We start from the raw sequence: 26,384 nt of genomic DNA, 5'->3' as shown, positions 1-26,384 counted from the left end.
TTTGGCCCCAACAGGCATTAAGTAGGAGGGTGTTGTATTAATAAAAAACAACAAGGTTTTAGATGGCATTATTTCCCGCGGGAGGCTGGAAATTGCATTTGCAGGAAAATACATTCCCTGCCAGGTTATGAACTAATGGAAGTGTAATTTCTGTTCTATAGATGAGAAAATCAAGGCCCAGAAAATATTAGTACCCTGCTCGAGGTCACTTCTAGTGTGTTTAGTATTCCATGCAGTGACTTCCGTTGCTCAGTTTGAGAGGTGATCAGTGGCTGCTGGGAAGTCATGATATGGGATAGTTTGGGGCAGTACAAGGAGTTCTGACAAGAGTGTAAAAATAATTCCCTCTGAGAATTAATCTATAAAGTTGACATATTGGTCATGCCAGTTCATCTTAAAGAATTCGCAAAGTTCTCAGGTCTTTAAATCATTGAAGTAGCTAGTGAAGAGCATGGATTCCAAAAACTGGTGGCCTGGATTTAAATTTAGGCTTGGTCACTTTTTCTCTGTGATGTTGGGTAAGCTACATAACTTCTTTGAGTCTCAGGTACCTCATGAAAAAATGTGTGCCCTGGTAGGGTCTACCTCATGGAGTTGTAAGGAAAATCATAAGAGCTAATGAATAAAATGTACTTCATGAAACACCTGACATCAAGGAAGTACTGAGTATGTAAGTATTATTATTCCAAGCCCTGGCTACAACAGACCCAAGGTTTGGAAAAGTCCAAAGAGATTATGAAAAATCAGAAGGAGTCTCAGAAACTTAGAGCGGGCAATGTAGCCCTTGGCAGTGTCCGTCCAGTCACTGTGCAGGGAGAGGATGTGCTGGCCCAAGGATGAAGTCTGTGTGGTCCCAAGGGCCAGAGGTGCATGTGTCAGATGACATTAGCCAGAGACCTTTAAACATCTGAAGTTGTTTCCCTACTTCTGATTTCTTGATACCCAGCAAACTTGTAATGATAATTTGGCTTTCTGTGGAGTTTTCCTAGAAGGCCAGAGGATGCAAGAATTAGGTCCCCATCAAGTGACCTTTCTTTGTCAACTTAATCTGCATTTCTGATTCTGAATAACTCCTAGGAGCCTGACAAGATCAAACCTCTTGCAGAGCCAGGAGAAAGATCTGGAATAGTGGGGATTTCACCAAGTCACAGTCTCCCAAACTACAATCACCAGGCTGTTTGTAGGTATATGCAATAAAGGGTCCCGTGATCAAGTCAGTTTAAGCCGCCATGGATGTCAGAAGGCTTCTGGGAACCTTTGTTCTTGCTAATTCATGTTGTGAACCTCTAAGGGGCGGTGTAGAGTCCATCATACTCTACTCTTATTTGACCAGCGGCCGCTTTCCTAGTAACTTATTAAAGCACTAAGGTTTCTCAAAATGCACTTACAAAATGCTGCGCTAAGGAAATGTCTCTCCATAAGGCTTCTTGGTAGAACATCCATTTGCCAGCAATAGGCAATTTCGCAATACGGTAGTTAACTTCATGCATGGAATATTCTTCAGTTAATGGCATGAAGTCACTGTGCCGTATGGAGAGAGAACCAGACACAGGTGAAAAGTTTGTCCCGAATGGTCCATAAAGTGACTAACTCACAACAGATTGCACTTCAATCACAATTTATTATGTACCAATCTATGCTTCAAATTCTAGGAACTGTTGCTTTCCTGTTGCCTGTGAAGGTTATCCCGTAGAGAGGTTTATACTTCTGCTGAGTTTTTCACAGAGGCGCTCTTCATTGTGGCAGTAGCCACGTCCCCAGCGCTAGTCTTGCTTGCCAACAACAGCAAACGTACATAATAATCAAAACGCAGCTCTGTAGATAGTGACTCGAGTCTGAGAACTAAACACATCCAGTAACCCTAATGGTTTCACTTCTGCAAAACTGCCACAATATTTTGCTTTTGATACCCAGAAAAATTCAATCCTCATTACCTTTTTCTAGGTTTCTTATATATTGAACATCATACATATGATGAGGTGCTATAAATACATTAAGGAAAAAGAAAATAGGTGTATGTTTAAGGCCCACCAGTAAATATAAGATAGCATAGCATGGTAGTGAAACTCATGTACTCTGAAGCCAGGCATCTGGATTGAATCTTGGCCCTGCTGCTAATCAGTTTTGTGGCTGTGGGCATGTTATATAGTCCCTTTGTGCCTCCGTCTTCACCCTCATAATATGGGAAGAATAATAGCATCTAGTCATAGGTTTGCTGTTAGGATTAAATTAATTTATATTTATAAAATACCCTGAACAATGGATGACAGGTAGTACACATTATATAAAGCGTTAAATCCATAGACCTAAAGAAAGTCATGAAAAAGCAAAACATCAGTCTTTAGAAAATGACCTTTTTGTACAGTAAGAATAATAAAATTGTATTTTAAGGAATGGTTCTTAATCACTCAGTGTTCATAAACCCTGTTTAAGATGAACGGAGGGCTTCACATTGTATACAAATGATCTACTGCTGGTACTCTTCAGTGAAATAAGGAAGTTGCCAAATGATATCCCCAAAGTCACAGCAAGGAAGACAAACGCTCTAATCTGGCCTGTTATTCTCTTTTCCTGTGTCACACACCACACACACCTCAGTGGTCTCTTCTCCACTATTGGCTGAAATAGGGCCACAAGATCCCCATCCCTGGACACATGTAAGCGTATTCTCAGGGGTGTATTTTTTACAAGGAATTTTAAGTTTTGTGTTTTTGTTCCAGGGATCATCCCTCCAAAGTATTTAAACATATTCTGACTCACTGAGATCATCAGTTTATAACATTTGTGCTTAAATGTTGCTGTCACCATGAGAAAGATAAAAGGTAAGTTTAATATGTCGATGATGTTCTTGTGCCAAGAAAGGGCCCAAAACAAAGATTTCACAGTAGCTTTAATAAAGAAAAATGAGAAGAACTGAGTCATTACCCAGCATCGTGCATTATTTTCGTGATGAACTCAAACTAACTTCTGCTGTTAGTAGTCAGTGTTAGGGGCTCGTTATAGGTCCAGCAAACACCATCATCAGTAACAGTAAATGAGAATTTATTTGTTTTCTAGTTTTGCTTGTATTTAATGCAGTTTTTTGTTTTATAAATTTGTTTGGCACTATTGGCATTTAGTTATACATTTGTATGTATTTAATGTTATAACAAAAATAACTTATCTATGCTAAGAATCATGCCAGAATTTTTTTTTCTTTTTATATAAGGAATCTGTTCATTAGTCATATTTGAAAAACACTGCCTAGGAAGGAGATTGTCTTGGCCCTGAGGTCTTCATTTTGCTTGAAAAGAGATTCAGAACACAGAGGGTAAAGGAGATTTTTCCTGCCTTTTTCCTAACTTGCAGTGCTGGGGTGCCCAGCCTACCAACTGAGAGAAATCAACACTGTACATAATGACGATAGGAAAGCCCAATTCAGACAGTTGGTCTCTTTCTTTACATTGCTCTTAATTTCTCTGTTCCTTTTCTTTCTTCTTTTTTTTAAATTGAAGTATAGTTGGTTTACAATGTTGTGTTAGTTTCAGGTATACAGCAAAGTGATTCGGTTATATATATATTCAGTTATAATATATACGTATATACACACATATATATATTCTTTTTCAGATTCTTTTCCTTTATAGGTTATTGCAAAATATTGAATATAGTTCCCTGTACTATACAGTAGGTCCTTGTTGGTTATCTATTTTGTATATAGTAGTGTGTATGTGTTAATCCCAAACTCCTAATTTATCCCTTCCCTCCCTTTCCCCCTTGGTAACCGTAAGTTTGTTTTCTATGTCCGTGGGTCTATTTCTGTTTTGTATATCTCTGTTCCTTTAAATCTTCAAAATTTTCCTTCTGTCTGCTTGCTGCTCCTCAAGCATTTTCCAGCAAGCTCCTGCATTACGGCCTTTGCACATTCATTCTCTGTGCTCATAACACAGAGAGACCAACTCAACAACTTTACTCAATTCTTTGCTCCAATGTCACCTTCTGAATGGAGTCTACCCTGCTTTCCTCCTCTGGAGCCTCTAACCTGTCCTATTTCCCTAAAACACTTATACCTTCCAATACCCTCTCTAACTTGCCTTATTATGTTTTTTGTTTATTGTCTATCTCTCCTTTCCATCTCCTGCTAGAATGTAAATTCCATGAAGACAAGAGTTTTTTTATTTGTTTAGTTCACTCATGTATCCCAAGGGCTTAGAATTGTTCCTGGCACAATGTAGGCAGTCAATAAAAAATTGTTGAATGAATTTTGTCATTCTACTTTCTCCTTAGTCCAATTCTTCATAAGGGTATAACCTGTGTTTCTTCTTTCCAGAAGTTTTGAGGATGGGGGTGGAGGGGGCACATTTGTATATATTAGTGGGAAGAAGTTCAGGATACACAGCTCTACATTGTCCTGACATTTTCCACATTCAGTGAGGTATTTTATATTAAATGAAGCATATTTAATAGATATTTAGAGATAGGCTCCCAATCAGGTTAGTTTCCTTTGGACTAATTTGAAATAAGTAACTAAGAAAACAAAGCTCATCTACTAAAGCTGGTATTTTAATGCAGTTGAGTTACATTTCAGTAAAAAGTACTTCACATTCGTATTGCACTTGACAATTTGAAGAGCACTTGGGTAAAAACTTTCTTGTATTTTTTTTGACACCCTTGACTAACTGAACAGGTGTTTTCAGTCCTCCTTCACTGAAGTTCCAGAGAAATTAAAGAACTAGCCCCAGATCACAAAAACGATCTTCTAAGACCTGCAGCCTAAGTCTTTAGAGTCCTACCCAGGTGAATAGAGTGCTCTTTTGCTAGCAGGTTATAGTATCAGCTTATAGGCCATTAGGGGAGAGGGGTGACTAACGATACAAGATCTCAGGAAGGTGTTTTACAGGATGAAACATTCATTTCTCTCTACTGAGATCATATTAAAAGATTTGCTTTAATCCTATTTTCAGTGGTTTATTAAATACTCTTCATTAAGTAACTATAGCTTTTATATTCTGTTTAAGTAAATGAGCTGTTCTTTTTAAGGCAGAGAAAGCTTTTACATCTTAATGAGATTACATGTGATTTATTGCAATATGGGGTACAGAAAAGAAACCAGCCAACAGGTGACTCAGGAGACATTGTTAATGTCAGGAAGTTATTAAGAAATACAGAGAAGAATAAAACTGATTAAACACAGGTATTTAGAACAACTGATTAATATTTTATAAAGCATGCAAAAGAAATTAATCAACTGGAAGTTTAGCATTGTGGTTTTTGTAAATCTTAGCTCAGGACATTGTAATGAAGGACTGGAAGAAGTACTAAAGCAGGGTATTTCAAGTGTTGTTTTCACCATTTCATTGTGTAAATACTTATAAATTTGTGTTCTCTTGTTGCTTCTTCACAACCCTTAAAAGTAACCCTTATAATAACTCATCTGTAATTTTACTTGCCAACTTGTGATTTTTTTTAACACAAAGAAATATATATTAATGATTTTTTTGCTATGTAGTCATTGCCTCCTCTGGCCTGTGAGAGTTGGGACCAAACCTTAATCATTTTTGTCCTGGGATCCAGCACGTATTTGGCCCATGGAAGAGGCTCAACGAATGTTCATTGTCCAGTGAATGAGAAAGCTTAATGAGTAGTCCTGAATGAGATTGTTATTTTTAAATAATCAGAACTTCATCTGGGGAGATCCAGATTTAATTTCTTTTTGGTTTTGTACAGATAGAAGAGTTAGGAACTATAACATCTGAATCTTGAGTGAGCAGACACTAGCCATTTACTTTGCATGAGTTACCTCATCTGATCCTCAACAATCTCTTGAAATTGTACAATTCCCATCCCCATTTTACCAATGAGGATTTTGGAGCACAGAGGTGTAAAATTGTTTGTCCAAAGTCACACAAGCAGTAAGTGATAGAAACAGGACTTGAACACAGGGAATATATTTAACCATTGTACTAAACTGTTTAACCTTTGGCCAGCAAGTAAAAAGAGAATATAGTTTCCAGTCTCACTTATTAAAGATTTTTTTTTTTTTTTTTTTTTTTTTTTTTCTGTGGTACGCGGGCCTCTCACTGTTGTGGCCTCTCCCGTTGCGGAGCACAGGCTCCGGACGCGCAGGCTCAGCGGCCATGGCTCACGGGCCCAGCCGCTCCGCGGCATGTGGGATCTTCCCGGACCAGGGCACGAACCCGTGTCCCCTGCATCGGCAGGCGGACTCTCAACCACTGCGCCACCAGGGAAGCCCCTTATTAAAGATTTTAAATGAATGGTGTATATACAGTGTGAATGATTAGGTTTGAATGGTTGGAATACTCACCTTCCATTTCACTCCACAACCCACACCAGTCTAGCTCCCAAGTCCAACACAGCTGTTTCTGCTCCCACTAAACTCACTGGGGACCTTGTCATTGCCAAATGCAGTTACATTTTTCAGGCTTTATCCTTTAATCTTTATAGGATTTGATGATGTTGATCTTACATTTTCTTTCTTGAAAATAAGTTCATTCTTTCCTAGTTACCTGCCTACATTTATTTCTATTTTTTCCTTTACTGTTTCTTTTTACGTCAAACCCTGGTGTTCTCCCGGCTTTTATCCTATCCCATTTTCTTCTAATTTTGCTCTTGGAACTCTAGCAATTTCATCCATTCTTATGGCTTCAACTAACATCCATGCACCTAATTCGCCAGTCCTCCTTCTGGTTCTGAGTGCCTTTGCTGTATTTCCAGTGTTGATTTTACATCGTTACGGGAATGGGTCCAGACTCCTCAGACTCACTAATCTCAAACTGAACTTGCCTCCATCCTTGGTCCTGCAAGCAGCCCACCTCTTCTTTTCTCGAATACTGCTGGTGGCAGTTACTCAACTCAGAAATTTAAGACTTCTTCTTAAGTTTTTCTTCATTACTTTATCCAGTTAACCTGGTCAGTTCACCTCTTCATCTTACCTATTTCTACCCTGACTGCCTCCCCTTTTATATAGATCCTTGTCATCTTTCCCCCTTACCTCCCAGCACGCTGACAGAGGTCCCTGCTGCCAATCTCTTCCTGCTACAGTTCCTCCTCCATTCTGCCTCTAGAGTTATCTCTTATAAAAAAATAGTTTTATACCTGATCGTTAAGGTTAAGCTCAGTGAAAAATGTGGAACATACAGGAAATATAAAGAATAAAGTAAAAATTACTTATAGGCCTGCTACCATCTGCAATATAATTCTTTAATATTGAAGCCAATTACATATTTAAAATACAGCGGGATCATGTCAACTACCCTGGTTTAGGACTGTGATTGTGAAGCAAGGTGGAAGCGCAGTTTCCCTATGAGTCCACTGTTATAGATCTCTTTTTAAAGCCAGATTATTTATAAATGAAGGCAAAGCATCTTTTGCTACCAGACGGAGAACGCAGTGCCCCATCACGTGGACAGGCTCTCGTTCCATCCTTGTGGGCTTCATCAACTCTCTCTTGACTACAGTGATTTGTAAAATTTGAAAATATCTCTAGTTTCTAATTTTATTTAAAATAGTTGTGTTAAAATATCTTATCATAGAGTCTTTTGCCATATTTGAATAACCATGTAACAAACACTTTTTTTTTTTTTTTTTTTTTTTTTTTTGCGGTACGCGGGCCTCTCACTGTTGTGGCCTCTCTCGTTGCGGAGCACAGGCTCCGGACGCGCAGGCTCAGCGGCCATGGCTCACGGGCCCAGCCGCTCCGCGGCATGTGGGATCTTCCCGCACCGGGGCACGAACCCATGTCCCCTGCATTGGCAGGCGGACTCTTAACCATTGCGCCACCAGGGAAGCCCACAAACACCTTTTTTGAACTAAGTGATTTAGTCACATGGCTTAAAAGTTTCTTTAAATGCAAAAGGATATAAAGGAAAAAGTCTGCCTTTAACCTCTTCTGCATTTCCAGATTTCTCCTTTCCTCCCAACAGGTAACAATGCTTATTAGTTTCAGGTTTATCCTTTCAGAGTTTCCATATACTGTATATATGGATATATATTCTAGTGGATATATATTCTAGTGCATGTGTGTATACATATGTATACACACATATACATACATACATATATACAAGCAAATGCAAATACATATCAAAAAAGTTTTCCCCCCTTCTGCTATAAAAAGTAGCAAAATAACACCCTTCTACACCTAGATTGTTTTCACTTAATGTATTTTTCTGATTTTCCATGTCAATACATAGAGTCCCATTCTTACATATTTACATACTATTTTATTGTTGAAATGTAACATAATTTATTAACAGGTACACCTGATGGAGATTAAATTTTCTCCAGTTTTTCCTATTACAAATAAATAATGCTGTGATTAATACATATATAATGTATAAAATTATATATATGTATATAATTAATGCAATTACTCATTTTTTCAATTAAGGGAAAATTCACATACTACAGATTAACCATTCAAAATGTATAGTAGTTCAGTGGCATTTAGTTATTTATAATTTTATGCGACTGCCACATATATCAAGCTCCAAAACATTTTCATCACCCTAAGAGAAAACTCCACAGCCACTAAGCTGTCATTTCCCAATACCCCTACTTCCAGCTCAGCAACCACCAGTTTGCTTTCTGTCTCTATGGATTAATCTATTCTAGATATTTTATATAAATGGAATCATACAACATATGGCCATTTAAAAGTGGCTTCATTCACTTAGGATAATGTTTTTGCGGTCCCTCCATGTTGTAGCATCTATCAGTACTTCATTTCTTTTCATGAATGAATAATATTCCATTATATTTTATGTATATACCACATTATTCATTCACTTATTGATGGATATTTGGGTTCTTTCAACCTTTTGGCTTCTGTGAGTAATGCTACTATGAACATACATTTACAATTATTTGTTTGAATACCTACTTTCAATTCTTACACACCTATAAGTGAAATTGCTAGCTCATATGGTATTTCTTTAACTTTTTGAGGAAACTCCAGACTTTTCTACAGCTGGAGTACCATTTTGCATTCTCAGTAATGTATGAGGGTTCCAATTTCTCCATAGCCTTGCCAATACTTACTATAGCCTTCCAAGTAGGTATGAAGTATCTCATTGTGGTTTTGATTTGCGTTTTCCTAATGAATAATGATGTTGAGCATCCTTTCATATGTTTCTTGGCCAGTTGTATATCTTCTCTGGAGAAATGTCTATTCAAATCCTTTGCCCATTTTAAAATTAGATTATCTTTTTTGTAGTTCAGTTGTAAGAGTTCTTTATATATTCTGGATACCAGAGTCTTAACAGATACATGATTTGCAGATATTTTCTCCCATTCTGTAGGTTGTCTTTTCATTTTCTTGATGGTCATTTGAAGCACAAAAGTTTTTAATTTTGATGAAGTTCAAATTATCTATTTTTAATTTTATTGCTTGTGCTTTTGTTGCCATTACTAAGATTCCCTTGCCAAATCCAAGGTCATGAAATCATAGCCCTGTGTTTTCTTCAAAGAGGAAGGGAGTCCAACTTCATTCCTTGCAATCTCTGGGAGATAGGAGTCCAACTTCATTTTTTTTGCATGTGGAAATCCATTTATCTCAGAACCATTTGTTGAAGAGACTGTTCTCCTCCCATTAGACAGTCTTGGCACTTTATTGAAAATCAATTGACCATAAATATATGGGTTTATTTCTATTCTATTGGTCTGTATGTCTATCCCTATGCCAGTATCATGCTATTTTGATAACTGTAGCCTTTGTAGTAAATTTTCAGTTAAGAAGCATAAGACCTCCAAATTTGTTCTTCTTCAAGATTGTTTTGGCTGTTTAGGGGCCCTTGCAATTCCAAATGAATTTGAAATCAGTCTTTTCATTTCTTTAAGAAAAGGCAATTTGAATTTTGATAGTGGTTGCATTGAATCTGTAGGTCTTCTTTAATTTTTTTCAGTAATGTTGTATAGATTTCAGCGTACAAGTCTTTCTCCTGCTTGGTTAACTTTGTTCTTAGGTATTTTATTCTTTTGGATGCTATTGTAAATGGGATAGCTTTCCCAATTTCCTTTTTGCATGTTTATTTCTAGTTTGTAGAAATACAACAAATTTTTGCATTCTTTAAACTTTGCTGAATTCATTTATTAACTCTAATAGTTTTTTGTGGATTCTATAGGATTTTCTATATAAGATCATGTCATCTGTGCATAGAGATAGTTTTATTTCTTTTTCAATTTGTATGCCTTTTATTTCTCTGCCTTGCCTAATTGCTCTGGCTAGAACTGCCGGTACAGTGTTAACTAGAAGTGGCAAAATCAGACATCCCTGTATTATTCCTAATCTTGAGGAGAAGGCTTTCAGTCTTTCACCAGTGCATATGATGTTAGCTGTGAGTTTTTCATAAATGCTCTTCTATACCTAGTTTGTTAAGTATTTTTGTCATAAGGGTTAGACTGTTTCAGATTTTTTTTTACGGAATCAGTTGAAATGTCTTTCCCCTTTTTCATTCTATTAATGTGGTATATTGCATTGATTGAGTTTTGTGTGTTAAACTACTCTTGTATCCCTGAGATAAATCCCATTTGGCCATGGTGTACAATCCTTTCAATATGCTGCTGGGTACAATTTGTGCTGCATTTACTGTTATGGGACTTATAATTAATCCTTTGAGAGTGTGATGAATGCTTTGGGCTCTGTTTACAGGAAAAATAAAATGTATACATACATATAAAGTTTGCTTACTATTTTATGGATTTTAGCATCTTCAAAAATCTACCTTTAAGGATCCAAGGATTTGAGGTTAAGGAAAGCTTATTTCAGGTATGCTCCTAACCATAAAGGGGAATATTGTGGTTCATTCACTTACCTCTTTTTAATCTTAACTCTTAAGGAACTTTATTGTTTTGTCTTGTATAATATTATGTTTAATTTTATTTCAGTTTAAACTAGTTAAAGAACTAATGTCGGCCATTCCCTGCATTAGGTGGTGCACTCCTGGCAGTTCAGGAAAGCTCACTTCTTTATTTCACTCTAAGCTTCCAAATCATGGTTTACAGAGAGCCTTAGCATAATGACCCTTCCAACCCCAGCTGGGTCTGGTTTCTGGGAAACTTTTGCCCTCCTGGTAGGAGGTAAGTATCTGCTTCCTGACTTCCCAGAACTTCTCTGCTTTTACTTATTTTGACATAAGAAATATTTTCTGCCTATTAATAGACCGGAACCTGTCCCTTTATAATCCCTTACACTATGAGAAACTAGTGACCACCTTGAAAATTCCATTGTTGATTCCTTTTTAGTGAGAATTTTGTATGGACATTTAGTTTATTTTTCTTTACTGATTTACAACTTGTTAACAACTAAGGTGCAAAAGCATTATGAATGAAAATAAACCTTTAATAGAAACTACAGTAATAGCCCACATGGTCAGAAGGACATGTATACTTAATTGTTTTTCCAATAAGAGGGATGACTTTTGCTGAACCGATTTTTAGAATCAGTGACATGATAACCATGTTATCAGTGAAGTCTGTGGTCACAGAACAGTGTCTGTAAGGGACTCTTGACTTTCCTGAGTAGCATGCTCTAAGCATAAATGCTTATTGAAAATGGCAGCTAGTTGAACTGGAAGTCCAATAGGAAAACCCCTAATGTTATCTTCAAAAGATCCTTGTGAGGAGAAGCAGTTCTGGATGGTAAAGTAAAGATCTTCAAAAGTCTACTCCTCTAAAAGTCAATGAGAACACTGGAGAAAATTTTCAAAACTAACTTTTTCAGCATTCTGGAAATCAACAGAATGCTTTTAAGTACAGGAGGAGCATTTATTCAAGAAACAGTTGAATCTCAATTAGAATAGCAGGTTTTGGCTTTATGGTATTTTAACTTACCTTATTTCTATCTCCCTCTCCCCAGCTCCGCGGTAGTTTTGAAAACCAAGAGCCTTTTGACCATGGTAGCTTAGAAAATCAACAACTTAATAGCCACGAACACAGGCAAAATGTGTTCCCAGATCCCCCAAAAGCCTCATGCTTAGAGAATTGTCACTACTTGACATGTCTGGCAGCCCCTGGAAAAGCCCCAGTCATGGGATTTCTCTTTATTTGACCTGGCTCAGAGATTGCTCTGTGCAAATAGCCTTATCTCCAAGACACTTGTCAAAAATAATCACTGGCAACTGTTTCGCATCATAGCTGCCTGAGGTGGCAATACTGCTTGGGGTACACAAAGGCCTGGCCAAAAAAAATGTAAAAGGATAATATGCAGGACTTTGAAAAACTTTGATATATTCTAGGGACTCTAGAAGGCCACACTCATATATAGGACTGTGTTATGCCCGGCAAAGACCTGAGAAGGCTCTCATTTCTCTCATCTCACTGATCTTGAGACTTTGTGCAAGTAGGAAGTATAAGCTGCAGTGCTCTAAGCTGCTAGAGTGTTGAAGGTGCGATCCATCATACACGTAGAGCCCATTAGCAAAGGCTGGAAGACTTACTGGCCAAAGGCATTTAAACAAATCTCTGTCCAATTGTTATCTGACCACTAAGCTAACTTAGCATAGACTTCAGTGGCCACCCATGAGAACTGCTTCATCCCTATATACTTCTAATAAATAGAGACATTTTCTTATACAACTACAATGTCTTTATTATAATATACAAGTATTATCCAATATTAAAATTGCACTGTTTCTTAAAAATCAGTTGGTTTGCTTAAAACAAAATTCAGTAAACAATATATTTATTATGGCACTTTTAATATAGAGCAGTACCTCCTCTCCACTTCTTTTAAAATTGGAGTATAGCATACATACGGAAAAGAAAAGTAATAAGTTTACAACTTAATTGTCTCAAAGTGAACACATTTATGGCAACAACACTCAGATCAAGAAACCAAGTATTTGCATCACTCTAGAGGTCCCTCTCCTGCCTTTTCCAATCACATCCCTTAAAAAAATTTTTTTTTATATGGACCATTTTTAAAGTCTTTATTGAGTTTTTTACAGTATTGCTGCTGTTTTGTGTTATGATTTTTTGGCTGTGAGGCCTGTGGGATCTTGGCTGCCCAACCAGGGATCGAACCTGCACCCCCTGCACTGGAAGGAGAAGTCTTAACCACTGGACAGCCAGGGACCCCCAATCACATCCCTTTTTAAAGGCAGCTTAAAGTCTTGACTTCTAACACCATACATTAGTCATGCCTTTTATACTGTTTTTCTTGGGAATTAGCACATATTTAGGAAGGTCCTTATGGTGCCTTAATTCTAAATATACAGAATAATCAATTTTTACATATGTACACACTCTTATAACTACCACTTAGATCAAGATATAGAAACTTCTCAGCACCCCAGAAGTCATCCTCATGTTCCCTTCCAGTTATAATTCCCCTTGGGTTTGACTTCTAAAACTATAGGTTGGTTTTGCCTGTTTTCATACTGTACAAACCAGTTATATAGAGTATTTCATTTTTGTCTGGTTTCTTTTTCTTTTTTTAATTTTTGGCTGCATGGGTCTTCACTGCTGCATGCAGTCTTTCTCTAGTTGTGGCGAGCGGGGGGCTACTCTTCATTGTGATGCGTGTGCTTCTCATTGCAGTGGCTTCTCTTGTTGCGGAGCACAGGCTCTTGGAGCGCAGGCTTCAGTAGTTGTGGCACGCAGGCTCAGTAGTTGTGGCTCGTGGGCTGTAGAGCTCAGGCTCAGTAGTTGTGGCACACGTGCTTAGTTGCTCCGCGGCATGTGGGATCTCCCCGGACCAGGGCTCAAACCCGTGTCCCCTGCATTGGCAAGCGGATTCTTAACCACTGCGCCACAAAAGGGAAGTCCCTTTTGTCTGTTTCTTTATATTCTCTCCTTGCTCCTCAGGAACAATCTGACTTCTGACCTTGGGCTCTTAACTGCTCTGCTATACTTATGGCAGTCTCACTGACCCACAACCCAAAAAAGGAGGAATGTGTGACTTGCTACTCTCAGAGTAATGAGTGGAAAAGTCATGTGACCACAGAATTAGCAATGGAAACTTTTTTAAAGAATTGTAAAAATGCTATGTGAGAATGCATCCAAGTAGACGTGTGCCAACAAAAAATATCCTTTTTCTTCATTTTCTTTCCTTTTTGCTCTTTTGTATTTTATTTGGTTGGTCCACATTTTCTACTTCTGATTTAGTCTTATTGACTTGATCTACTGGCAAGAAATGGGGAGAAAAGCTTATTCTAAGCCCTTTCAGATGTTACAATTGTTACTGCATGATCAATTTGTAAAATGGAAGCTTTGCCTCATTTGTGAATTAACTATTCCGATGCCATTTAGAAGAATCTACACCGAGATAATTTTTACCAGCTTAGATAGGGAATGCAATTGTTCCAAGTATATCAACTTAAGCACATAAAGAATTAAAAATGGCCATAATGTAAGTTTCTTCCTCTTAGGTTATATTTGAGACTCTCTTTCTCTCTCTTTAAGGTTCTAAGAATTTATTCATTGTTTTATCACAAATGTCCAAAAGCTACTTCTCCTTGGCACCAGCTAAGTGTGTAGCTTCAACCAAGTTGATTTCCATTTGACTTAGAGAGTAATGTTATTAAAACTTCCTTGGCCCGCTTATGAAATTTGAGCATCTTCAAAGAGTAGTTTTTATAGCGTTTGTAACTTTTATGTTTTTTTTCCCCTAAAGAATGAAAACTATTTGGATTTATGTTTTGTTGTCAGACTGTTCATATTTACTTGTCAGTATAAGGAGATTATTTAGATGTGGCTTTGTGTCTGTTCCAGTATTAGTATCTCTTCAAATTTTTATTTTAACGGTTGCTCCTAAATACATACATTTGGAGACCAGTAAGTTATAAAGTGCTTCACACTTATGATGTTTGAAGTAAAGTCTGAGGGAAATAAAAACTAGGATAGAGAATCTGTTCTTACTTATTTAATCAAAAACATGTATTGGATGTTTCCCAGAACTGGATAATTTTTGGAATATGAAGATTAATAAAGTATCTTCTATGTCCTTATCTCAGATAACATAGACTGATAGAGGGGATTGGATATGACTGTATCCGCATGGAGCAGATTTTCTAACAGTGGTATAAGAGGACAAGATGGAAAAAAGAGCCTATGTGAAAATATTTTGCATAGTAGCTGATACATAATGGATATATATAAGTTTTAAAAAATGTCATCTTGATGAAAAAAGTAAAACTTGTTTTTCTGGTAGAATTTATTCAGGTTTCTTTAAAGGGAAACTGGAAATGATATTTATGGCCATGAATGTTTACAGTGGTTGTGATAGCACTGTGGTTTTTCTTTGTGTGGGGCGTGTGTGCATGTGCGCGAGCACACGGGCCTGTGTTTACAGTGGAAGTTGGAGACCCTGAAATAGCCTGGGAATCTGAATTATTTGGGTATTTATGTTTGATTTAAATTGATGTCATAATTCCATTTGGAGCAGATCTCTTTGAGTTGACTATTCAGTACTTGGAATTTTGAATACAATTTTAAACTCAGATTCAAACTAGTTTTTGTGTGACATCTTTCGCTTCAATTTTTTTTTTTTTTTTTACAATTCCTTTACCAGATGTATCTTGAATTTGTGTTTTGTCCCCTGGAGGTGTCCTTATGATGGATGATACTTGTGTTTTTTAGTATATTGAGACATATGGTTTATTGATAATGTGTGGTTAGCTACAAGGTCACTTTTTTGGCCAACCACTTGATAAGTAACAACTTCTTTTGAATGAATACTTAATAAATCCACACTATAAGTAATATTTTCAAGTGTCAGGATAGATAGGTTTGCAAGGGAAACTTTATTTTTTTATTTATTACTACTGTTTCTGTATTTCTCTGTCACACTAAGCCAGATTGAAGCCTTTCTTTTCTGATTATTAAAGTAATGCAAGTTCATTATAGAAAAGGTAGAAAATATGGAAGAATATTAGGAACACTTCAGTCTTCCTGCCAAGCAATAATTACTCTGAACATTTTGGCATATTCCTTTTACAATTTTATTTTTATAAATATCATACGTATGTTTAAGGTTAATTAAGCTCATATTATACATATAACTCTGCAGTACATTTTTCCACTCATTATATCATGACCATTTCCCACATCATTCAAAATTATCTGGGAACATAGTATAATGACTACATAATATTCTATAATATGGCTGTGTCATAATTTACCTATCATCTTTTTTGGACACTTAATCTAGTTTCTAATTTTTACAAATCATGACACAATGACCACTGAATTTATATAATCTTTGGTGGCATGTATTTCTTGAACATGCATATTATTTTGCTTATTAAACCATTTTTTCATGTGTAAAATAATCCTTACTTTTCTGGTGTTCCCCCCTCCCCCAACCTTGTACTTATTCTTTACTGAAGGAAGTTTTTAAATTTAAAAAACAATAGCTTTTTTTAAAGTTTGATTGAGTTGTTTAAACATAAACTCTAAAACAGATTAGAAGGTAAAATTACAAATCCTGATGATAGCAGTTTATAAAGGAAATGCTTACAGATCCTTAAATATAGCTTTGTAGGGAAGGGCGGCAGTGAATCAAGTTGTTACAGTTTGTTCCAGGAAAGGCATTTTGGATGAATGCCATCTATTTTTACAAAGATGTCTTATGATTTTAGTTTTATCTACTCCACTTAACCTTTCCCAAAGTGATTGCTGAAGCAAATGTATGTAATACAATAAAAAGAATTAACATAATTATAATTCCTTTAGTTAAAGGCAATTCTTTTTCTCCAACAATGTTACTTGAATTTTAACAAAAGTACTGAATTTAAGCCTGGTTGAATCATGTTAGATAACCTAGATCCAAGTGACTTCTGAGGTCAGTTCATCTAGCCAGTTGCCTTCTTGGTGGACTGTCATTAGTCTACTTAGTATTCATATTTGTCACAGAAGTAGAATTCTGAAAACTCCTCCAAATAGTACAATGATTTAGATCTTCTCTATTGAGACTAAAGACAACACTAGAATCTGAGAGTTACTGATAGTGAGTAAATACTCTGTGCCAGGCACACTGTCTCCTTGCTTTATGTAACTTTACAGTCCTCTCAAAATCATGCTGGTTATACATTGTTATTATCCCCATTTTATTTATTTTAAAAAAATTTTTAAATATTAATTTTATTTATTTATTTGGTTGCGCTGGTTCTTAGTTACTGCAGGCAGGCTCCTTAGTTGCGGCTTGCCAGCTCCTTTAGTTGCAACACATGCATGTGCTCCTCAGTTGCAGTTGGTGGGCTCCTTAGTTGTGGCATGCAAACTCTTAAGTTGAGGCTCGCATGTGGGATCTAGTTCCCTGACCAGGGATTGAACCCGGGCCCACTGCATTGGGAGCGCGGAGTCCTAACCACTGTGCCACCAGAGAAGTCCCTATCCCCATTTTATAAATGAGTGAGTTAAAGTTTGCAGAAGGTTACTCTTTTGGCCAATGTCACACAGCTAATAGGTGTCCATTTTGGCTGCAGAACCAGTGCTATTCTGTGCTGCCTTCAAGCTGTCAGAGAGTTTTTAGTCATATGAACTGACTAAACTGACTACAGGAGAAAATGTCTTAAATTGGATTTAAAAATGTTAAGAAAACATAATGAACAAACTTAGTGTGTGACATAACTTTTAAGCATCACAGAACAAACTTGGATATTTAAAGCTTGGCTTTATTCTCTTTTTAAAAGGAGGCATAATTATTTAGTAGAAAAAAACCCTCATTTTTCATTCTTCCTGGCTAGAAATCTTGGCAGCTAGGAGTGCTGTGGCTATTATTGTGAGTTTGTTTGTTGTGTGTACAGATTCATGCTCCCAGATTCTCCATCCCCACCTTTTATAAACACCATGTTTAACTTGGAAGAGGAAAAAGTTATTTTTGGCAACTCTGGTAGAGCAAAAGTAGCAACTGCATGGGGGCATGAAGGGAAGTACTGACCTGAGCCTGGAATTGTAGAAATATGTCTAGCATTTAACTTTAATTCTGTTTAGAATGCAGGTCTCTAACAAGAGAAAGAATTATTATTCAAGGTTTACTAGGAGGCAGGAAAACTGCAAAATGAGATCTGTGTCTGCATACTTATGACTGAAATAATGTACTGATACTTCGTGCTTCTTATTACTGTTTTCATTGCCAAAAATCATGAAAATTGTTAGCTGATAGCACCCAATGCTAAGATGGCTAGGCTGCTATTTGAGAATATCCTGAAGCAATAGTTTCATGTCAACAAAGATTCACAGACAGAGTATAGATATCGTATAGATAGATATCTATAGCCCAAAGTGATAAAGTTCATCATTGAATTCTCAAATATTAAAACTCAAGGATTTTTTTGCAAGTTGAAAGATACACATTTATAATAAGTGAAACAAAGGCTGCTTTTTGCTGTTGAAAGTAAACTTTTAGGAAATTTTACTAAAATGTTATTCTAAGAGGTGGTACGAGCTAAAAAAATGGTTGGTTGGTCAATTCACATAACACATAGATTGGTGTATTGCTGACAGATTCAGAGTGAGTTATTATGAGAAGATGAAGACGTTAGTTCAGACAGTCATTCAATAGATCATTTCTGGCCCCTAACCTTTGGAAATGATATTACAGAAAGCCACTTTTATATCAAACCCTGGGCTAAGAGGCTCCCTGGTCTGACCAAGCATGGCTCATTCTACCATCTAGAGTATGCCAGACTTTCTCAGATTACCTATGGTCGTTCAGATCCATCACAGACACTGATCTTTCATTAGTCAGAATAAAAATAAACTATTAAAAGAATGAAATCGAATAAAAAACAAGATGCACAGAATATAAGCCCACATTTTTATTATTAGATTGAACAAACTTAAAATTACTCTGACAAATTTCTGTAAAAGTTTCTAAAGGGCTCAATTTCTGTACTTTTCTCAGGTGATTAACAGCCAGCTTATGGCCCAGTGCTGGCCCATGGCCCATATTTTGAGGAGCACTGTTCTAGATTTAAATACAGACAAAAACTTTTTTTCCTCATGTTAGTGGCCCTCCTGTCTCCTCATTTTTCCTGTACTTTCTTTTCTTCTTACATAGTTTTCCTCTTTTCTTAAGATGGATTGGAAATAATCAACATGAGAATTGTTAGGGTAGGTAACACTGCAAAGGTACAGAGATGCATGTCTCTTTTTGAGTTTTCTACTAAAATGAATTTACAGAATCAAATATGACATTCACATACACACATACCTTGATATATGGTCTGTTGGATTTTGACTCCAGGTCAGTGTCTCTTAAAGTGTGGTTTAAGGACCAACTATATCAGAGTTAGCTCGGGTAATTGTTTAAAAATGAAGACTACTAAGACCCATCTTATACCTACTGAATCAGAATTTCTCTGGTTTGCTCTATGAAATTTAGTCTGAATTTTAAACATGAATCTCACCAGTTGATTCTAATACACAGTAGAATTTGGGTTCTACTCTTTCAGGGTGTGGGAATCTGTGTGGTTATTCGATTCTGTGTCATACACTATGGTGGTATATTATAAATGCCCATTCTGAAATGTCCACTGATTTTTGGAGTCTCTATATATGTGCTTTCAGCAGAGAATCTCCAGCATATTATTGGGTTCATTGCTATCTCAGACATATACAAAGCCTTATTGGAAAAAGATATGTTCTCATTTCACAGACAGAAGCAAAGAACACATATACACACAAAAAAATAATTGTACATCCTTCTTTATTGTAATGATTTTACAGCCTTCTCATTTTATTTTCAAAGTTTTACATACCTAAAATCTATTCTTAAATTCACCTTGCTTTATATAATATAATTTTATTTGGAATAAAAAGTAGCATAGCTACAGAATCCATTAACCATGTAATTAAACAGTTGTTATGAATTGAATGAGGCATGTGGGATTGTATATAAACCACGTTAATATTTCATTTTAAAACACTTGTCTTTACATTAATCTGAGGTTAATACAAAATTTATTGATAAGGAAAAATATTATATTCTTAGGTGTTAATACCAAATTCACCCATAAGGAAAAATAATATATCCTTAGATATATTATTCAAGATACACATCAGTCAAATAAAGGAGCCTCTGCTGTAGCTGGATCTTTAGTTCAGTAGTGGAAATTACTAAAAAAAAGAAAACAAAAAACCCCACCACATTTATTCTTATTTGTGTATTCCTTTCAGAGTTTTTGGCACATTATACCACGTGTATATATTTGTCTTTTAGAAATAGAAAAGTGAGGGTCATTTATTCTTGCTTAGGAAAGCAGTAGATCATAATCCTGATATTTTGTCTTGAATGGACAGTGCTAAAGGGATTTCCTTATTCACTTAAGATAAGAAAATCAGTTCTTTGGGGACTTCACTCTCTTCCCAAGCATAATGATAGCTTCCCAGGTAAAACTGCAAAACCCTAAGAAAGTAACAGGTCCATACTTGTATTTACTGAACTCAGAGTACCACAGGAATGTTGCTGATGTGAAATTATGCAGGCTACTGGAAAATTTTCCTCTGGACCTTTCAACCTTGCCATTGTGTGCCCTTGATCAAGTTACTAGACCTCTCCAAACTGTTTCCTCATAATAAGGATAACAAGACCTCTTAGAATTGCTGGGAGAACTCTATCAGTTAATGATTCTGAAATACCGAGCACAGTTCTTGGCATTGGTGAGTGGTAGTTAGTAACTGTTGGGGAGTTTGTATAACAGTGGGAAATGTGTGGGTAATCTCTGATGTCATGCAAACTCTAGATTTGAAATTCAGCTGGTTTCCTGCTATGTAATCAATCTTGCGTTAGCAAGTAATTCAATCCATCTATCCCCCATTTTTCTTAATCTGTGAAATGGGGATTATAGTGACGATTCCAGAAGGTTATTATAAGGATTAAATGAGGGGGGGTGTGCCTGGCACATAGAAGCTTCTTAATAGATAACAGATGATGATGATGATGATGATTTTTATTGAAAATAAAATATTATTTTTATTGAATTTGATTGCATACCACTTTCTAAGCTAAATTTAAAACAAACAAATGTTTCATGTACATGTGTCTACTTGAGTTTAGTTTTGAGCGCCCCCCCCCTTGATCTTTTAGCAGCTGTCTCATTTTAGAATTTCTTTTCAAAAGCTTTCTGATGTATACACAGACCGATGTGTATTTCCATTGGAAGATTTTGGGAATCCGAAAACAGAGCGATGATGAAATGAGTACTCATCTGGCTGCTTTACGAACACAATTTCAGAAGCAAAAGCAGACAATACAAATTGCAGCAGATAGGCAGACCCTTGCTGCAAGACTTTAATAATGCATATGAGTGATGTCAGACTCACAGGCATGCAAAATGCCTAAACACAAAGGAAATTCATAATGGGCTTTTCAGGAAGAGGGTTGTTGCTTCCTGATGTGCTAACCTTGATTCTGCTTCGTGTTTTTGGTGCCAGCATAAAGATAGCTGGAGGAAACACTGCTGGAGTTTTCCATTGTCAGTCTGTATTGTAATCTAAGAATTGTGTTTTGCTCTTCTCTACCTTATTCTTCATAAATATTCTGTGAGTTTTGGGGAATAAGCTCCTTCAGTTAAGTGATGTCTTTAATTTACATGATTAATTCATTCAGCAGCCACAAATCACAGTTCTACCCACAAGCATCCTTGTTGATCAATAGATCAGAATGTTGAGAACTGTGATAATCACTTGGGCTTGCAGAAGGAGAGCTTAAGGAGATGGGGAAAGGGACATTTCCTTTCCCTTATTCTTAAGCTTCCTTTTCTCTCCCTGTACACTGATGCTTAAATTTTCTAGTCTGTTCTCTTTCCATGACTTCTTCCTTCCCTCCTCCTCTGTGCTCTAGTCACACTGGTCTTCCTTCAGTCTCTGAAAGGGCCGTGCTGCTTCCTACCACAGGGCCTCTGCACAGCTCTTCTACCTGGAATGAACTCTCCTCTTCCCTCTTCTCCTCCCCAATTCCTAGTCATCCACTTAGTCCACACCCTGATTCCTCGAGGGAGCTTTCTCTTATTCTCTGGCCTGGGTCATGTCCCCAGCTCATCCATTGCCTTACCACCTTCTCTTTTTCCTTTGTAGCATGTATCATAATAGTAACTAAAGAATTCACTTTATATTTGTTATTTAGTGTTTCTCTCTCTAAAATAGAAGCTCTGCCAGAAGGAGGAGGGGCTGTGTTTGTCTTGTTCACATATGTCTCCCAGTGGCTAGCCCCTATATGATAGCATAGTAGGTGAAAATGCTAAGGTGTTATATGGATGCAAAATTGGTATTAATGTGCTTCACCATTTTATTTGTTGCCATGGATTTTTTTTTTTTTTTTTTCTGTGTTTTCTTCAGGGGTGTGGTTTGGAGGAAGGAGTGGCATATGTAAATTTCCAGGCCTGACACTATCATCCTCTGGCTGTACCTTCTCAGTACAGTAGTTTATTGTGAGTGAAGAGGTACTGGCTGAACTACTTGTGTTTAAGGAACAGCATCCTCATGAAAGTGTACACGTATGTGATGGCCTTCAGGCTAAGCTCTAATGTTCATCTAACCTCCCTTGCTCCACTCTATAAGTTTCTTTCATGACCAACTTGGGAAAATCTATGTTCTATTATGACAAAGGCTTGTGCTGTGGAGAAGCAGATTTCCTTTACATAGGAAAGTAGCCTGTTTGTCACAAGTGAGTGTCAGTGACACGTGAATGGACCAGAATCTAGAGTTCAGCTAAAGTGGCATATCTGACAAATGCTACAATATTTGGAAGGCAAGGAAACGTGGCTTGGAGGGCCAGAGTGGTGGGGGCATCAAGTGGGTCCAGGGCCCTGGGAGTTGAGTGGAGGTAAGGGTTAAACACTTTCTTTTTTTTTTTTTTTTTTTTTTTTTTTTTGCGGTACGCGGGCCTCTCACTGTTGTGGCCCCTCCCGTTGCGGAGCACAGGCTCCGGACGCGCAGGCTCAGCGGGCACGGCTCACGGGCCCAGCCGCTCCGCGGCATGTGGGATCCTCCCGGACCGGGGCAAGAACCCGCGTCCCCTGCATCGGCAGGCGGACTCTCAACCACTGCGCCACCAGGGAAGCCCTAAACACTTTCTTAGACTGGGGTTGAAAACAAGAGATGCTGACATTGTTGAGCAGTCTGTTGTTTATAGGCTCTAGCCATCTTTCATGCCAATAATAGGAAATAAATTCATCCTTTCTGGCTTATTTTTTCTAATCTCCTAATGGTGACTGAGGCTGCTGTGGGCCCATTGACCACCTATTAATTAGTGAGGTCATGGCATTTTCACAGTGTTATTTGGGGGAGGCAGTGTATTATAACAGGGTTTGGGCTTGGGTGTATTCAGATCTGACTGTAATCCTGGTCGTTATCACTTTCTCTCTGTGAGTCTCAGTTTCCTCATCTGCAAAATGGACCTGATAACACTACTGACCTCAGTTTTAGAGCACGGTGGCATTCATTAGAGACTATTTCTAAAGCATTTACTATGTGTTCCTGGTACATAGTAGGCATTCCATACATGCTTGCTATTATTGTTGTTTGCTAGGACAGGCCTAGAAATCCACAACGATTTGTCCCAAGACATGGCTGGGTTTGCATGTCCAGAAGAGGCCTGGACAGGGCGGGGGTGGTTCTGGAGTGACAAGCTTGCTGCGTTCACTCAGTCTTTTCCAGAATCAGCCCAAAGTTCTGTGGACCTTTGAAGTTTCATGGCAAACTATGTCTGGGTTAAGGGAACAGTGGAGAGGACATTGCAGCCACCAAATGTACCATGGAGCTTAAATCTAGTCTGCCCCACTTAACAGCAAAAGCATGTGACAACTGAGGACATCTCATCTTGCTTTCCTGGAAGTTTTGCTGGAAAGAGATGGTCTTGTAGCCTTTGATTGTACTCATGCATTCAACCAGCACTTAAAAATTGCAATGATGGCACTGGGTGGGTGAACAGCTTTACGAGGCCCCTCTCCGCATTGAAGAACAAGGCATCTGAACTAGAGATTCTCACACCACAGCCGCTTCCTAGAATAAGACAGGAGTACCAGCTAAATCGGCGATTGTGTCTATTTTTGCATTAAAAGTAGGGTCTGAAAATAACTTCTGTACTGATAACTGCATTTGGCGATTTTCATGAAAGCTATATGATATATGAAAAAGTTTTAGTCCTTTTTTACAGTTTGAAACCACAAGTCCACAAACCCTATTCTGGATTGGCTAGGATACTATTTCAGTAACTTAAATTAAGGCTGTATCTGATTAATGGTAACAGTAAATTAGAGTTTCCCAGATAGTGGCCACTCTATTTTGAGTAAATCAAACAGAAAAAAAACCCTCTCTGTGATAACAGTCAGCTTGTTGACATCGGCCCCCTGTATGTGTGAGTGTGTGTGTACACACATAACTTTTTCTTTGGAATTCTCCCATGGAAAAGCAAAGGAAGGAAGCTGAGGGGAGGATGGGGCGATTGCATCCTGTGCTTTACAGGGGCGTGGCCACAACTGCCTCAGCCTCGGGGACACTGATACATAATTTTTTTTTTTTTTTCACTTCGGATGCCTGAACAGTGATACGTCTCGATGAAAGGCAGGGGCGGCTCTCAGTGTTGTTTATAGCTGGATGGGAGTCTCCTGGTAGCAGCCTGCTTGAGTCCCACTCAGTATTCCACTGCTAGAACTTTGGGGAAGAGGAAGAACTACAGGAGCATCTGAAGTGGACCTGCAGAGCTCTCCCCGCCGATTAGGATTTCAGACCCTCTTTGACTTCAGTTCGGGCCACTCTTATGAATGAAACTGCCAAGTGGGTAGGCCAAGTACATGGTTTTAAGGAGAATGAAATGTTTCTTCATGCTGCTTCCTAAATCTGATTTAAAATGATGGATTCTGCCCTGGCAAAGGCAGAGAGGAACTCTTTGGGATTTTATGAGGTAAGGTATTAGAAAGTCCTGTGAAATGAATTCCACTCTCATCTGATTTCTCTGTCCAACTGTTCGGGATTTACAGTTGCCTCTGCCTTTCTTTTTGAAAAAGTCTAAATGCTGTCCCCTCCCAGCTTGGTTAGGGACAATTATTAACAAATTCTGTAGTGCATTCATCACAGTTAGTCATTTGACATCTCAACATAGGAGATCAGTGCTGGGATTAAAGCTTTTGTAAAACTTTTACAAAGACATATGCCGTCTCCTCCCTGAATTTTTAGAGTCCCACTGGTTTTAGATGGATTATTTTACTGTGAAGTTAAGTACGGGTTCTACCTACAAAAATGCTTTTGAAAATGGCATTAGACTGAGTCCAAAGAGATTTCATGACAGGTCGTCTGCCTTTGGAATAATAATGTTTTTGATGGATTTAAGAACTCTTCTCTCAGGGAATGAGATGTTAAAACAGATTTATTTATAATGTAACATTTTTTGTGGACAAGTATTCTTTCATAGGGATTCACATTCTAGAGACTAATGATTTAACAACAATCTTACAACAAAACTTCAACTCAAGATTAAAAACCGTGTTTTTTGTTTGTTTGTTTGCGGTACGCGGGCCTCTCACTGTTGTGGCCTCTCCCGTTGCGGAGCACAGGCTCCGGACGCGCAGGCTCAGCGGCCATGGCTCACGGGCCCAGCCGCTCCGCGCCATGTGGGATCTTCCCGGACCGGGGCACGAACCCGTGTCCCCTGCGTCGGCAGGCGGACTCTCAACCACTGCGCCACCAGGGAAGCCCTAAAACCATGTTTTTAAAAAATATTTTCTTGTGGGAACTGTGGCAAACTGGCCCAGTCTTCTATAGACCTTGTAAATCTGCTTCAATTAATTGTTTAAAAACTGGGATGAGTGCAGGGCAAAATTTCAGTTCTATTTTAATTTTTTCAAATTAGTGTTTTTGAATGAAAAAAAAATTGGGGGGGGGGCTATATGCCAAAAATGGTTCTCAAGGGGGGTGGGGATGTTATTTTTTATTGTCATAAAGCATATAATTGGCATTTAGTGCCTGGGAGCTGGGGATGCTTAACCATTCCTATAATGTAGTGGGCAGACTCTTACAAAGATTTATCTGCTAGAATGCCAGGAGCATCCTTATTGAGAAACATTGATACATGCTCAGTTTAATGAAAAGGAAGTTGATGATTTAGTAAAGATTCAGGTGAGCAGTCTAGTCTCTGGGAAGGTTATCCATCTTATGATCAAGACATTTGGGGGGAGGACCCAAGGGAGTAGCCACTCAGCAAAATTATTCTTTAGAATCAGTAGCAATAACTGTTCCAGAAAGATTGCTCCCACATATTGCTAATTAACATTTTCATAACTAGTTTGGATTAGCTCCAACAAGTATCTGGTTCATTTCAATAAGGGCAACCTCCTTCTTTAAATAAAGTTATCTGTTACAGTTTCCAGTCCTTATTATATGAGCTCATTAAGATCAAAGGAGTAATTTACCCTGAACCAAAGGATGATTTGGTACTAAACATTATA

At 37.8% G+C, this 26,384-nt stretch overlaps 1 protein-coding gene across 5 annotated transcripts in view; it reads left to right on the top strand.

Moving 5' to 3' along the window:
• Positions 1 to 26,384, top strand: part of HECW2 (HECT, C2 and WW domain containing E3 ubiquitin protein ligase 2) — a 408,801-nt gene that overhangs the window by 204,711 nt on the left and 177,706 nt on the right. The window contains exon 1 of one of the 5 annotated variants that reach the window (XM_059051747.2): positions 24,467 to 24,844. The exons of the other annotated variants lie outside the window; for them this stretch is intronic. The gene's annotated coding sequence lies outside the window, so the exon portion shown is untranslated. Of the gene's footprint in view, positions 1 to 24,466; positions 24,845 to 26,384 lie in introns of those variants that run through there. 5 annotated transcript variants of the gene reach the window in all.

The sequence above is a fragment of the Kogia breviceps genome, chromosome 2 (genome assembly GCF_026419965.1).
Source record: "Kogia breviceps isolate mKogBre1 chromosome 2, mKogBre1 haplotype 1, whole genome shotgun sequence".
Lineage (NCBI taxonomy): Eukaryota > Metazoa > Chordata > Mammalia > Artiodactyla > Physeteridae > Kogia > Kogia breviceps.
The sequence above is the reverse complement of the archived record's forward strand: the minus strand, read 5'-3'. Positions and strand labels throughout refer to the sequence as shown.